Here is a 17,618-nt window from a genome sequence, read left to right as displayed (position 1 = left end):
AGGAGAGAGGGGGTGAGGTCAGGGGAGGAAAGGTAGATCTGAGTATCATCAGCATAGAGATGATAATGGAGGTCAAAAGAGCTGATGAGTTCACCTAGAGAGGACGTATAGAGATAGAATAGGAGAGGTCCAAGAACAGAACCTTGGGGAACACCTACAGTAAGAGGCTGTGGGGGGGAAGAGGAGTTATGAGAGAAGACAGAGAAGGATCAGTCAGAGAGGTAGAAGGACAGGGCAGTGTCACGTAGACCAAAGGAGTGAAGGATTTGCAGCAGGAGAGGGTGGTGCACAGTCAATAGGTCAACATGGTCATTAAGTTGACCATCCTTCTGTAGACATGCATTTACTGTAGGTCGACACAATTAAATGGTCGGCACATTGAAAAGGTCGACATTTAACATGTTGACACTAAAATGTGATTGTTAACCTTTTCACTGTCGATCTTGCACAGCACACCCATTTGTTAAGGCTGGGATGAACTAGGAGATTGCAATTCAACTGATTTGTGAGAGTTTAGGGTCAAGCGGACAGACAAAAGAGTTTGGGGGAGGAGCAAATGCTTCATCTTCATTTGTGGGATCAGATGAAAAGAAGGTACCAGCGGATGATGAGAACTAATTGATCAGTTTATCGCTCTACATACATCTATGACTATGCAGACCCATTGCAGTGTAATTGACCGGAAGAACCATTTGTGGGTGGTGACGGGGGGTGGTCAGTGAAATGCAGGCGTGCCAGTGCATTTCAACGCTGTTGCATGGGCCTGCATAAATTATCCACTACGCAGCTTGATGTGTCATAGCGTGCGCTGAAATCAGCAATTTATGAGTAAGATCTGACCTTGTGCAAGTGTGCGTGATGCTGCGATGATACTCGATTGTACCGATGGTTTTGCAGTCTTGTGTTTAAGGTAAAGTGAGCATCCTTATGTAGTGCAGCGGCTGCATAGCAATTGCAATGAATTAGCATACTATCGCAGTTGAACTGCGTGCGAAATTGCATTTGCAAAAGCGATCCTTACTGTATCAGGCCCCCTGTCCCATCACGGAGCTCTTCCGCCCTGCGTGTTCAATTTAAAAGGCATTCAGAATCCTATGGCAAAGGATTCATTCAAATGGTGCTGGCAGGTAGAAGTCAGACAGAATACTATAAAAACAGATAAGCAGCAATGCATAAAGTCTGGTAAGTGCAATTTATTATATTATCAAATACTTATATTATCAAATACTGCTGCTGTGAGCTGTTCTAATAAAACCTATATTCTTTTTTTCGATTTCTTCTCATAAGGCTCTCTGAGTTGGATTTTAAATTTACTTGCACCCTAAAATCATTCCAAACACCTTACCCACCCTCAATATATCAGTGGTTATAACAAGAGAGTCATATAGATCCAAGTATACTGTAAGTTAATGTGTTTTTCTTACTCAGATGCTGGAAAAGGGTGGCTTATAGAAACCTCTGCTAATGGGATGTGGTCCTTATCCCGACTGCAGAGAATCCGGCGTTCAGAATGCCGGCGCCGGAATCCCGACACTTGTCGGAATCCCAGCACTGGCATCCCGAATGGTTAGCGTTGGGTTACGGGTTAGGGTTCGGCACTAAGGGGGGAGGGTTAGGATTAGGCTCTAGGAGAGAGGTTAGGGTCAGGCACCAGGAAGGGTGGGTTAGGGTAGGGAGAAGGGGAGGGTTAGAATACTGACTGACAAATGTTCTAACCCTGTGGGGATGCCGGCGTCGTGATTCTGACCGCCGGGATCCCGAGCATCGGCATCACATTCCCATCCCCTGCTAGTGATAGACAAAACCATGTTTTTTTATCACAGGGCCTGATTCACAAGTGCTACTACGGATGCATATCGAGCGATTGTTTGCCACCATGCATACGTATAAGTCGCACTGTGCATGCGCTGCTATTGCACTTCGACTACGGACACACAGAGGAATCCATCACAGAGTGAGTGACAGTCTGTCAGTGTTTGGCAGTGGTGATGGGGGAGTGGTTGGAAAAATGCAGGCGTGTCTGTCCGTTTGAACGCTGTTACTTGGCCATGCATAAATTACTCACTGCGATTGCATACGCAGCCTGAGAGCGAGGAGACTTGCAGTGTCTGTGGCAGGTCAGACATGCTGTAAATGCTGCGTGAGTGGTTGATATGCGTCAATGGTACCGATGTTTATGCAGAAGAGCGACATTGCCCAGATGTGAGAAAGCAGTAGTGGGTGTCTTTATGCCAGCTGAGCGTTGGAAAGCATTAGAATATTTTCGCAGCTGCGTTCCATACGAAATCACAATCGCAGGCCTATAGTACAGCAGACAGGGTAGGTTGTCTAAAGAGAAAGAAGTAGTGTTCTAACAAATATTTTATGAAAAAATTATATAGGACAATATAATAAATAGTAAATATAATCATAAAATAAACATACTAGGGTATATGATTATCCATGTAATAATTTATGCATGGATTGATTATAACCATATGTGCCAGAACAGGGGAGGGCGAGGAGGTGGCTTGCCCCCCTACCCAAACATTTGAAAGCACAGTGCGGCTGCCGTCTGGAATGGATTATTATGGGCAGTGTCCAGGCAGAGAGAAGTAATCTCCTTTTTGGCTGCTCCACCTTCTCTCTCCCCACAGCCCATCCCTACCCGCCTCCAGGGCCCTCCTCCCCCTGCACTTGGCTTCGACCATTGTGTGGCTAGTTACTGTGGGCTGGCCCCTCCTCTGGGACCAGCCCTGCGCCTTTCTCACCTCCTGCTTCATTTGTTCCTCCCCTCTTCTCCTCAGCTATCCCACCCTTTGTCCGCTCTCCCCCCTTGGACCCAAATGTCCCCCTGCCCTACAGCACCTCTGAAATTGCGGCCCCAACCAACCTAACCTCACAACCACCCCCTCTTTCTGTACCCCATAACCCCACCCTTGCAGACATCTTGTTCCCCCAGACTCTGTGGCCACCCTGTCTCCACCTCACTGCTCCCCCCTGCCATAGAGCACTCTGTGCTGTCAGCTGAGCACTGGGAGACTCAGAGCAGCCTACACTCTATCTATTAAAGCTTGACCTCTGATCCCTACCTGTCATAGCCTTTCCTCTGACCCCTAACTGTCTCAGCCTTCCCTCTGCTTCCTACCTGTCACGGCCTGCCCTCTGGCCTTACCTATCACAGCCTGCCCGCTGATCCATACCTGTCATAGTCTGCCCTATGCTGACCCCTACCTGTTACAGCCGGCACTCTGACCCTACCTGTCTCAGCCTTCCCTCTGCTTCCTACTTGTCACGGCCTGCCCTCTGGGCCTTACCTATCACAGCCTGCCCTCTGATCCATACCTGTCATAGTCTGCCCTCTGCTGACCCCTACCTGTTACAGCCGGCACTCGGACCCTACCTGTCACAGCCTGCCCTCTGCCCTATACCCAGGACCAACATGAGGGTCGTACCAGCGGAGCAACATACAAATGCGCCACCCCATAGGGAAGCAAGTGCCGCCCACAGCTGAAGGAGGCTGTGGGGCTGAGGCAATAATGAATGTCTATTTTATTAATTTTGGGACAATTTGTTTTATTTTTTTTCTGCAAGGGACAATACGGTAAATTAGTTTTTTCGGCAAAGGACAATATATTTGTTTGTTTTTTCAGTGGAGGACAATATGTGTGTTTCTGTGGGGGACAATGTGTGTTTTTTTTTGTTATTATCAATTAATTAATAACAATAAATGCATTCATGATAGATAGATAGATAGATAGATAGATAGATAGATAGATAGATAGATAGATAGATAGACACAAAAAATTAAATTATATCTTGCCTTCCCCCCAACATATTCTGGTGCCCTTGATTATAACCAAAATGTACTTCAAACTGGCTTTGCACTATAGAGACAAATTCTGTCTAATTCCTCTGGCTGAAAGTGCACCATACAAATTATACTATTGCCTTTATAGACCAAGGGGATTTTTTTATGGTACAACTATCAAATTCACCTTGGTAAGCTTGACTGACTTTACAACTGAAGACACTGGCCCTCATTCAGAGCCGTACGCTCTGAGCAGAGTGCACGCTCTGAATGAGGGCCGGCCTCCATAACTATGGAGCGTCCTCCTGGACGCTCGTATAGCTGTGGGTCACCACCCACAGCCTATACGAGCGTGCAGTTTGATGGCCGCGATGGTCTTGACCATCGCGACCATCGAAACTGCGAGCCGGAGCCTGCGGTTGAGGTTTTCAACCGCAAGGCCCGGGGGGATTTTGGCTCTATCAGAGCCAAAATCACTCCCACTGACATCACTAGTGATGTCAGTGGGCCGGCTTCTGACGGGAGGCGTTCCCTTAGGAACGCCCCCGTCAGGGAGGCACGCCCCCGGCACGCCCACCAAAGGGGGCATGCTGTCAATCAACATCGACAGCACGCCCCCTTTGATCAGACACAACGAGCGAAGGAAAGTCCTTCGCTCGTCGCGTCTGGCGCATGCGCACGACGGAGCTCCCTCCGTCGTGCGCATGCTCAGTGCAGAACATCGACCCACTTGCGAGCGGACAGCCACTCGCGAGTGGGTCTGAATCAGGGCCACTGTTTTATTTCGCTGTGTAACTACAACTGTGTCCCTGGAGTCCAGACAGAGGGCTTGATTCACTACGGATCACTATTGCGATCAGAGCTGCAAATACACACGCAGGTCTACTGGGAAAATATGCTGTTTACAATCACTATGCCATCGCAGCACAACATAAGGATGCCCACTTCCCCTTTCTCACATCCGTAATACTTAGCAAAACAGCTAAACCATCGGTACCATCCCATTGAGTACCTTCGCAGCCTCACGCACACTTGCACAAGGTCAGACCTTACTCAGAAATTGCTAACATCGTGGAACGCCATGGGAGCTCATGCTGCATATACCATCGTAGTGGATCATTTATGCACGCCCCTGTAGCGGCGTTCAAACGCACTGACATGCCTGCATTTCACCGACCACCCCACCCCCGTCAACATATCCAAACGCTCACTTCCTGTCAATCACTCTGTGATGGATCTGTATAGCCTCTGCGATCGCAGTGTGATCGCAGTGAGACATCCGCACACGCGCAATGCGATTCAAGTGCAGACTGCAACAATCAGCCATCTGCTTGCATAATCATAGTTGTTGGTTGTTGTATTTATATATGTAAAAACATTTCTGGACACAATAGACCGAATACCTGAACATACTTCTCACAGCCCCATTTAACAGAACTTACTGTATAACTACTCTCTGCTTCCAGAAAGCATCTAATGATTCTTAATTTCAATAAAGAAACTTACTTCTGTGCTAACCATTTGTAGAACAACCTACTTCAGTCACTTAGAACTGCCACCTGCTTAAGAAAAATTAAAACTAATTTCCCTTTCTGTAGTTCGATCAGCAAGTTTGTGATTGAAATGATTAATGCAGCATATTGCAGTGTAACAAGATCACAACTGTATATGATGCATTCTGAATTTGCTTGAAACAGATGCTCTGATGTATTTTTTCACAGTAAAATACTTTTGTAAGTAAATATGTAATGCATTTAAGCATGAGAATGTTTCAAGCAATCAAACACTTGGCATTTAGTTAGCTAGATATTTAACAAATGCAACATGAGTTTTTGATGTAAAAGTTGAGATTGTGTAAAGTGCCATTAAGTAACATCAGTTGTGTTAGTTCACATAGTAACTTCATTATGCAAGTGTCTAAACAACTCACTGTTCCTTCATAAAGTGAATTATGTGTACATGTGCTACTCATGTGCACTCAGGACACAGTCTGCTTATTGTACATTCTTTACAAGAGTTTCAGATTTAGAAGCCTGGGATGTAAAACGTTTATTTAACTGGAGCTTAATGTGGCTTAAATTATTGTGCATACTTCAGAGATGTAACGTGGAGAGTAATCTCATTTCAAATCTGTTAAAGCTCTATCACGTTCAGTTATTATTTATGCTCAGTTCTAAACAATTACATTGCAGTAATACTGGAAACTACAATCGACAAAGAAATATTCTGTAAAATATGTTTTCCTTTTGTTTTCCAATTTGTTTGTTGTTTATAATCACTTAATTTATTAATTTTCTGAATAGTTCAATAATAAAGGTAAACGGAAGCAGGAAATGAATGTAATTGTTGTAAAAAGAAGACATTAACAAGTCCTTAACAAGCAATACAAATCTAAAATGTTCAGCATGTATATACTGTATATACTAGCATCATTGATTAGCCAGTGAGATGCCCTGTGGAATTGATTCACTGGTCCCATATCATTAGAAATCTAGGACAAAGTCAGAAATTGAATAAGTGGGTTTCACATTTCCACAGGTCTCATCATTGTAAGTTTTAACCATGATAAAGTGATTGTTAGATTTCAAACTACTGAAAGCAATTTGTACAGGACGTTTCTGTAATAATTGTAAAAAAATAAAAAAAAAACTCAGGATGTTAATAAAAAACACACTCCTTTCAGTGTTAAATTATGCTGCCTGTCAGATACTGAACGTCTGAGAAGGTTTTGCAGAGGAAAGGGGTGTGACCGAATTACGGAATCTGTGGGAAGGAGCTTGGTGAATGGGAAACATCATCAAAATGGTCTGTGGGGATATAATCTATAAAAAGCAGGGTTCTCTTCTAATGTCAGGTTTCAGACAGTGCACTTGAATTGTACATTGTTCCTCTATTACAGAGTCAGTTACCTGGCAGAGCAGGAACATGGATGTACAGACCATGCTCTGTAGTATACATGTTGTCTGCAGGCTATGTTCTCTATATTGGTTAGCCTAGCCTCTGTGGTGGCTGGTCACACCCCTCTGGAGACTATATATATAATTTTAAGTGTTTATGTAAGATAGATAGATAGATAGATAGACAGACAGACAGACAGACAGACAGACAGACAGACAGACATTACAAGGTGCATGTGCAGTTTGAAACAGCCTGCAAATATCAGCACATCAGCAGGGGAAAAGGAGAAGTGCCTCACACTTCTGTAAAGCTTCTCTGCAGAAAGAGAAGTTTTGTGGAAGTGATAATTAGTTCAATTAAGTATAATGAATATGTCTGAATTTTAAAGGAAATTCGCTGTTTATTACAAGTTCAGTCCTAAATTTTCACTAAGGAGAATATTTACATGATGAATGTGCCCCTATATGTGGTTTGGTTTATGCCAGGAGCATACTGTAGGTGATTATATGGCTCTAGCACCTACATTAATCCCTGTATTATTATTGTATCACCAAGAGACATACCTGTAGATGCAGGATGCAGTCAATATGCCTGTGTGTGGGATGCCGCGCTTACAATACCAGTGCTGGAATCCTGACCACCGGCATCTTGAAGGTAAGTAGCGTGGTTAGGGGCTATGGTTAGGCACTAGGGGGAGGGTGGTATACAGTCAGGAAGCCGGCGGACCTAATCCCGACAGCCGGCTTCCTGACTGTCATATCCCGGCAAGGGTTTAATGACAGGCGTCGATATGCCAATGCCTGTCATTAGACATACGCCGGGAGCCCGACGCCCGGCATCTCGATCGGAGGGATGCCAGGGGCCGAGCGCAGATAGCCGGGGGGGAGGGGGAGGTTTAGGGTTCCCGGGGGGTACTTAGGGTTAGGCACCCCCGCGGTTGGTTAGATTTAGGCTAGGGGAAGGGGGTTAGCATTTGGCACCACCGGGGGGGGACTTAGGGTTAGGCACCCCCTGAGGGACTTAGGTTTAGGCGGCAGGGAAGGGGGGGTTAGGGTTAGGCACTGAGGGGGAAGGTTAGGGTTAGGCACCCCTAAGAGAGGGTTAGGGTTAGGGGGTAGAAATAGGTTAGTATATACTTACCTTTGACGATCGGGATTTCCGCCTCTGCCTGGATGCCGCTGTCGGGATTCCAACCACCGGGCATGGGTTCAGTAAATCATACTGAATCCGGGAGGGTTAGGGTTAGGCACTAAGAGAGGAGGGTTAGGTTAAAGGTGTGAGGAGGGAGGGTTAGGGGTAGGGAGAGGGAGAGGGTTAGGATACAGCCTTCACAAAGCTGTTGTTGAGAGTGAAATGCATGTCGGCGTGGTAGCGGGTCTACGATGCTCCCTATTGAGAACAATCAATATCTGTACTAGTTTACTGTATGTGCATAATATGAAGTGGTTCTGATTGATAATTACACCATAGAGCTGTGGCAATAGATAAGGAACAATTTCCAATTAGCCAATGGTATCTCATTTAGCAGTTAGAATCATCCGAGAAACAGTATCATAAAGTGTTAATACATGCATGACTAATTCAGAGTGCTAACAACTTGATAAGCCTCCCACATTCATTTCTACATTGACTGTGACATCACCGTTGATAACATCTTAATAAACTGTGAATATTCCTGGAAGTCCCAAGTTATGTGGTGTTAATACATCTAGACCAAATGAATTCTAAACTATAGCCAAACCTGCTATGGAAGTAATACATGTCAGCAGTTAGCAACTAAATGATATTGATGCTATTCTCTGTCAGTTACTATTTTGATATTTGCAACATAACTTGCAACATTCATGTGCATGATTGCTTGTATGTATGCATGTTATTGGGAATAATTAGATACAATACTGACTCTGTATTCTATGGTGTGGATCTAATTTATCTCAAAACGCTAAATATTTCAATTAGTGTAAGGATACTTCTCTCTGTATTTATGAATTTAATACTAACAACTGATCATCTATATTAATAATGAGATCTGAGGTGTTAGATCAATAACAAACTTTTAACAAATCTGTATTTTCATTAGAAAGTTATTGACTTTCTGACCTCCTTTCATTTTATGCACCTATCAATATTGGGAGGTTAGCAATTAATTATATTTCAATATAGGTATAGACATGAATTATAAGCCAATAATAGATGAGTTATATATAATAAATTAACTAATTAATATCCTGCTGTAGCTGAAAGTGTCTCATTGTAATACACTCCCATTACAGCTTGTTACATGATATTACTCTATAGGGATTAAGATTTATCAGTAGACCTTGCTTTTTAATTATGTGTATTTCACATTATTTTTAATTTTCTCCCCCCCCCCCCTTTTTTTCTTTGCACTCACATATGTATTGTCAATTTGTATTTTACTAATTCATCTCATGCAAGACCTTTATATTACACTGCATAATCCCCTTGATTTGGGATAATCTTAATATAATACCTAATAAAAGTTATATTTTATTGAATCAATTCTTTTTGTGCACCCAACAATACCACCCCAGATTCTCTTTTTCTTTTTCAACTCCAGTATCCTAACCCTGTCAGGATGCCGATGTCGAGATTTTGACCGCAGGGATCCCGCGCGCCGGCATCCTGTACCCAACTCGTAGATGCATATGTGCTTTTATTGTTCTAGCATTTAACCTTTGTCTCACTACATGATACACTGGTAAAAGTTTAGCCTGCAATTACCTCTTCACATGGTTTAGTCCTTATACAATACCCTACTTGCTTATTCACCATTTGTCTCTTTAGATGTGTGATTATGAATTGGATCAGAAAATGTAGCTGGTGGCACAAGGTTAGATGCACTGGGTGGAACGCTTTAAAGCTTCAATAAAAGATACCACATCCACAAGGGACTCTCCTGTTTCAAACAAGAGGTTTCCCAATACTTAACAGGAACTCACTGAGATATGATTAATACAATACAGTCAGTGCGGTTTAACATTATTCACTTCGGAGATGCAGTGTCTACCTGATTGTATGTATACATCAGGGCCTCCCCGCAAGGAGATCTGGACTTCACTGCTAACTCTGCATAGGTTGACGTCCCTGCATGGGTATCAGATATAATTAGTAAGAGTAAACAGACAGAATGAGGCGCGAGGTAAAATTGGAGAAAAGCACACAAGGCACAAGGAATGGGTGATGAAGCAATATTCCAGGTACTAGGAACTGAATAAGAACAAATAGGATTCCAAGAACTGGGAACAACATGTGCTATACGGATGGCCAAGAAGCTAAAACTGATGTTCTGGCACCAGACTGGCTTACAAAAAAGGTTTAAATAGACCACCAGGATGATCAGCGGGCAGAGTACGTAATATAATCTGGACCATGGAGAATGTAAATCATCCGAGTCCTGAGCATGGCAATACAGAGCATCACCTTTATCATTATTATCCTTGTTTTATATGGTACCACAAAGATTTTACAGTGTCTTACAAAGTACATAAACAGAAATAGTGCAAACACCACAAGTTAAAAAAGGCAAATGATTTACAGTACACATTATAGCAGAACATGCTTAATTATAATGCAGAAATAATAAGTTATAGGTGTTAGTGGGAAAAACCGGAGTACACACATTTTAAAAATGAGTTAAATTATGAGTCCGCTGCACACAGGAAGATATGCCTCTTGTAGACAAACAGGATCCCTGAGGTTAAATCTGTCAGAACGATTCTGTGTAAAGCCTTCAAATCCTATAGAATTAATTAATGCACTAATGCAGCACCAGATCATCATATTATCATGTTATAAATGCAGGTTTCCTCAGAATAAAAATCTTTTGGAAATGCAGTAAATCGATTATTGCATTGCTGCAAAAAACTTTCCATATTGCCTGCTATCTCCAGAAATATTATCTAGTATAGCCGGTGCTTCTTTACCTTTTAGGTTTGCACCTCCTTGCTGACTCATTTATGCTAATGTAAGTAGTACAAATCAGAACTTGCAAACATTTGAAATAATAAGAACAAAGTAGGTGGAGATATACTATGCAAGTGCTAAAGGTATTCTATAACAATCCCAAACTATATCAGATGCTGGGATTCTCAGATGTCCAATAATGTAATATCCAGGGCAAATAAAAAATCAGAATGTTCATGCATCAGGGTATTTTAGGAGTCCAACACCTACAATATTATCTTTCCATGAAGACTAATCAGAATGATATAGCAAGGGGTGAATCCAAAATATGTAGATTGCGTGATTAAAGGAACAGATGCTGATATACACAATATGATTTAACAAGATCTTACCAAACACCCAGGCAGATGACAAAATTGCACTGAGATATGTGAAACATACTGTAGATATAAAGAGGATTCTCTTTTAGTAAGGTTTTATTTACAGAAGTAAGAAAATTGCATTTTTGGCATATTTTGCTTACTGAAAGGTATTGTGCTATTGTTATTTAAACTTAAATATATATTTAACAAGATACCGAAAACTTTTCCACATTCTTTTGAGATCTGAGAAATACATGTATAATAAGAGACTTAGGGGCCTATTCATGATGTTAATTAACACTCTAACTCGCCACGACCAGCGGAGCAATTCAGCATTGCTTCGGCACGGTGGCAGCTGATGTGAATCTTTTCACTGCTCCTGACAGCGGTGCACATGCGTGACCTACAGGTCACGCATGCGCACAAGAGCCCTGATGTTCGGCGGAAGGAGCCGGACAGGGGCGGAGGGATCCGAAAGGATCCTTCTCGCAACCCGGACCTTCTTCCCATAGGGAAGAGCTGGTAGCAATCCACAAGCGGGGGTATTCACCATCTGAAGATGGCAAACTCCCCTGCAGTCAAGCTCCGAAAATATTATATTTTCGGAGCTTGATGAATTCTGTCCCCATACTAGTGTATGGGGACAGCGGGCCATTCCGCAAACTGAAGGTAAGTAGGAGATATCTGTGATATCTCCTGCTTTACCTTCGTAATGAATGGCCCGAATACTTAATTTTCACAATTGCAGGTGAAAATGTGCTTTTTCTCCTGCTTTTGTGACAATTAAGTGATGATGAATAGGCCCCTTAAACATCATAGTCATGGTGTTACAGTATAACCGCACTAATAACCCATCTCTTGCTTTTTGTGAATCATCCAGCTTTTACTACAATTAAGGTGTACATGTTATAAGGAGGAGGTATACAACATGGATTGGGTCTTGATAGAATGGTTCTAGGAAGGAGGGTGAAGATGGATGAGGTCACTGTGATGTGTGTGTCTATTTTTGTTGGCAATAAACAAATTTCCTGGCAACTTACATTTTCTTCTGTTAACACTGTTATGTAACAATTATATAGCAATTGTAATGTAAAACCAAATCTCTTTACATTAAATACATTATAGTTAAAAACATAGAAGAGGACTAACAATGGGGCATTCTCTCCCCAAAGTAAGTTGTTACACTGTTGTGTGTACAGAAGGTCACAGTTTCTTTTGAAACTAAAAGCAATTGTCAACCCTAATCAGGTGTAACGTCAGGTGTGACTGTGTCATTTGGCTGCCTTGCGCAATTCACACAGCTTTACTCATTGATTTAAATTAAAAAAGTTTGTTTAATGCAACATCCTTAATGGAAATAATGGTAGTGTCCAAGGCCGTAACAGGCCTTAAATGCGCCCTTATGCCAGCCCTGCCTCCTTTGCTCCTATTCTCATGTTGTTATTATGTCACTCAAAAGGGGGGCAGGGCTGGCAGCACCAGCAAGTGAAGCACTGACTTGCAGCGTCCGGAGGATGCTCCAGATCAGCTGCACACATTGCAGGGTGTCTGTCTGGACTGTCTAAAGGACGCTCCAGCAGGGCCACAACAGTGATACTGGCTGTAGAGTGACCTTCCAGGCTCCCTAGCTATGCAAGGTCCATGGGGCAGCGACAGTGCCGCCCACAGAGCCCTGCGCTCTTTGCGACGGCATTGGTCGCACATCCCTAGTTACAGCCCTGGTGCTGGCATCACCAAAAAAGCACAGTTTTGATGACATTTTCACATTTTCGCTCTGATATGTTGCTTAGTAACAGTGGTCTCTGGGCCTAATTCACTATTGATCGCTATTCTACTTATATGCACGCAATGCAGTGCTAATATCAGCGGTAACATGTAAATGTTTGCATCCACATTGTGATCACAGCATGACATAAAGATGCCCAGTTCCCCTTACTCACATCCGTATACTTGGCCAACATAGAGAAACAATCGGTAACATCGAGTAACATCGGACAGTTAGGGAAGCCCAGACCTTACTCAGGAATTGCTTACTTTTGCACATGATATGACGCATCAGGTAGCAACGGGTATCACAGTGGATAATTTATGCATGCCCCAGCAACGGCGCTGAAATGCACGGGCAAGCCTGACTTCGCACGACCCCCCCCCCCCGTCACCTCCCACAAACGGAACTTCCTGTCAATCACTCTGCCATGGGTCTGCGTAGTCTTTGCAATCACAGTTCCGAATGCAGCATCTGGCTTGCGCACGCACACTACGATGCATGTGCAGCGCAAATTAATCGACCGATTGCGTACGTGTAAGCAACTGCGTTCCTTTCTGAATCAGGCCCTCTATTACTAGCATCAGTCCAAATGCCAAATGGCTTCATAATTCAATTCCATCAGCTTTCCAATTTCTCCAGGGAAATAGAGTTACTTAAAGATTTTATATGTTAACATTGAAAATGCAAGCTCTATGAATATTTATGTATTTATTTATTTATTTATTTATTAACATTAACTTATATAGTGCCAGCATATTCCAAGTGGAAGCAAAATAGTAATAAAACATGACTGGATAATAGCAGAGGTAAGAGGGCCCTGCTCCTAAGCTTACAGTCTATAATATGAATATGTTGTATTTTGTAGCATGGTTTCTCTAATGAAACCAAAGTGTACCAGACTGATACTATTATGAGGTAAATCAGGAGCAGGGTTCTGTAACAGTCATGTTAGCATAAATATGTACTAAATATGTATTAATGTAGTAGCTGACTGTAGCGTCATTCAAATTGTGCTATGTACTGTGTTCTACAAACTAGATTTCTGAATACATTACTTTTCTATTCTGTTTACAGACCTAACTATTGAAAAGAAAGTTGTTCTGAAGATTCGTTGGAAAACACATGGTACAGTTGTTTCCCCAAAACATGCTGCCATCTATTTGGTGTAAGACAAGACCCTTTCCATAGCTATACCAACTCAATTAAGATTATACTGACAATGTATTGTTTCGGCTTTTTCCTTTTAAAGTGTATGAAAGGACTGCATGACTTATCAAGCAGAACTCTACTATGCTCTTGTATTATGAAGCAAGAATAATTACGGTCTTAAAATAATTCTGCCGGCTACAGCCATAAAATAAATTATAATAGAAATTTCATGCTCTTTTCTTATTATTACTATTATTAAAGGTTCGGCTCTAAAAAATAAAATGATTGCAGAAAAAATACAGGAGATGTAACCCTTTAACTTCCATCTTGTAACTCATAGTATTTAGCACTGCTTAGACAGTGTTGGAATTGAGCAGCTTTTTCAGGGTGAATGTATCCCGCTAGAACACATTAATTGAATCAGTCATCTCTGCAGGTTTCCATGGTTGTACACTGTGCTATAAATTTCCACATGGCTAAATTTGTCCTGCATGAAAATGTAGCAATGGTATTTTAATTCTATCAAGGTTTCATTATTCTAATATGAATAAAAACATTGGGGGGCATGTACTAAGCTCTTTAAAGTGACAATCTACCAGCCACTTAGCTCCTAACTGTCATGTTACAGGCTGTTTGAAAAATGACAGTTAGGAGCTGATTGGCTGGTAGTTTATCACTCTCCAAATTATCACTTTCCAGAGCTCAGTACATCTGGCCCATGGAAGCAAGAGATCTCAGGGCATGTCCACATCAGTAAAATTGTAAGCATCATTTGCCGAGTAACCACCAACCCATGTATATCACTGCTGTCTGTATGATCCTTGGATCTTTTTGCCATAATATATTTTTGGTAGCTTTGTGACATTTTGAATGTCACAACAGACAGCTGCCACAAGGACAAGTTATTACTCTCCCCTGAAAAAGTGGATTACTCTCTTTAACTGAGTCAGGATGTACCAGAGATTTGTGTGCTCTGTGGGAAGACAGCCTATGAATTACTATCCCACTTTTAAAGTCCTTTATTTATTTGTTGAGCACATATTTTTTGTTTATTGAGATTCATTATCCGAAAGTGCTGCATAACACTTTGTTGTAAAAGTTTATTTTAATATCATTACAGGATAAGGGAATGCATGGTTTTGCTGTTCCTTGTTACCATAATCAATAACGCTACTATTTGGTGAAGCTTGAAATAATACATCTTAGTGTATGAGGAAGCATCTTAAAAGATTTAATAAACCAATTAAACTGTTCCCAGCCTTCTTTGTTCTCCACATGAAGAAAGTAATCCCAGGCAGGTTACATACCACTAGCCGACTGTCCTAATTAACCTTCTCATTGAGTAGAGAGAATCATAAGACTCTATCTACCATTCTCATTATTTTAAGCTTGACAACATAATACACATGAGTACGTTAATATATCCTTGGGGTTCATTAATACTGACTCACTCCTGACTTGTCCATTGTGCTGCACACTTCAAGGTCATGTTCACTATGCTACTTAAATTTAAACAGGATAATTATCTTTTAGTTTCTCATTGCTTAACATAAAGGATTAAGTCAAATACTGGCTTTCCAGGATTTGACTTTTCACATTCACTAGCCCTTGCATAATGCAATGTCCATTTATTATCATATAAACTCCATATGGAATTGGATGGTTGTGGAATTTTATTTAAGTTTTTACTAATTTTGCCTTTGAAGGTTTATGTTACAATAGTAAGCAGTTGAAGTGGTTTGTTGCTTGTTGTGTCCATCCACATTCATTTTTATAAGGGAAGGAGTGGATGTTTATATACCAATATTTTGTTATGCAAGTGTTTCATGCATACTGTATTACATAAAAGTTCAAGTTGTAGAAACATTGCCAGATATGGAAATATATCTAGGTAGATAGTTAGATAGATATTTGACATATCTATCTAACTATCTACTAATATTAAGCATATTACAAAATATTAAGCAAAAACGAAGTAGTTCACTTAACTCCTATGGACTAATGTATTAGTTTGTTCAGAAAATCAAATACAATTAAGAACTTCCATTTAAGAAGAGGTAAGAATGTAAAACCCCGAAGCAAAAGCAAATAACAATGTTTTCATATTTTCCAATAGTTGACTGACTTTTTTTTTTTTTAGATTCTAGCTTTATGGCTAAAAAGGGAAAGTCTTTACCTTTCCACCGGAAACAGTACAACCATTCCATATTCTGAGTCTAGTTTCCCACCTATATAGAAATTAATCAATATAAATCTGCTTTATATGACAACCAAAAAACGATGCACTTTCCCCAATTTATTATGCTGAGTCACACATTCATTCTGCTTTAAGAGCACTTGTCCATTTGATTGATGAGCTTTAAGATTGTAAAGTTTTGCTCATTTGAGTCTACTAGGTGATTTGTATTTGTCATTTCAATCTAGTTGGACTTGTTCACTGACTGTACATCTGTTCTTGTTCAGTGCCATGATCATCTGCATATTATTTTCTGCCAGCTTTGTGTAGACATTAGTAGGAAGCCCAGCATTAGAGATAAGCAAACTTCCCGCATACATATAACTTTGATGCTATAGATATATTGTTCCATGTTTAATATTGGCAACAGACTTTGAACCAATGTTATTCCAGCAGGGTATTCTATTCTTATGTTTCATACTGTAGTATTTATAAGCATAACCAATCCACATGGAGTTGTTGCACCCACTGTCAGTGTTCTATATGCTAATAGCACTCACAGGTGACGGATGATAGGTAGTTAATAATTAGGTCTTAGTTGTCCATCATCTAATACCAAAACATCCAGTTCACTCTTCTGAGATTTGTTTGCGCTTTACAGATCAATCCTAAGCTGCAGTTACTGTAGATAAAACAGGTATGTGTAGACTGTGCTCTGCTGAAGAGAAAGAGATGTTGTAGTGCAGATAGAAGGATCACTCACATTCCTAATAGGAGCCAGTGCACTCCTCTTCAGAACATGGCCAAGTTTGATCCCGTGTGAGAAATAGTGTCTGCTCTCAAAAGACTGTTGCTATTAATAATTACGTTAAAAGTGCAATTTATTAAAAATGTCCTTTTAATGGAGGATCAATCTTGACGTGAGCTGTAACCACAGAGATCCTTAGTCATACACAGATTACTTGAGCAGCCCATAGTTATCAGCCAGGCACACAAATTGGAAAATGCTTCACAGGGGTAAAAGGTAATCTGTAATATTGGGTAAAGGGGTCTAACAAAAGGCTGGGGAACCACAGCATAAAATCGGCATTAGTGATGGTCTATTGATCCCATTAGTAGGCCTTTTAAGACATTTATAATTAATGCAGTCTAAAAAAACAAATAAGTGCTTGATTTGCATACATAATAATTGTATTATAGATATGAGAGAGTACCTTTTTAATACATTATTTTCAATCATGTCTGTATGTAAAAGAAACCCCCTAGATGTATTGTCCATTATACTAAAGTAATGGGTTACTGTAAAACAACAAGAGATTCACCTCTACAGGGCTTACCTCATATAATGTCACCTGTGCCTCCACCCAAGTTTCAGTTACTTTTCATCAGACCTCCAGGGGTTGGCTTGGGAGAAATGACTAAAACCTGTGATAAATGTTTATCACGATTCTAGTACACAGCAAATATTTATCCATATATATCATATAGATCATTGCACACCATAAAGAATAAGTAATAAAGGAAGAAAAAGCTTTATTGTTCAGGAAC

The sequence above is a fragment of the Taudactylus pleione genome, unplaced genomic scaffold (assembly GCF_031769625.1).
Source record: "Taudactylus pleione unplaced genomic scaffold, aTauple2 ptg000609l, whole genome shotgun sequence".
NCBI classification, from domain to species: domain Eukaryota; kingdom Metazoa; phylum Chordata; class Amphibia; order Anura; family Myobatrachidae; genus Taudactylus; species Taudactylus pleione.
The sequence above is the reverse complement of the archived record's forward strand: the minus strand, read 5'-3'. Positions refer to the sequence as shown.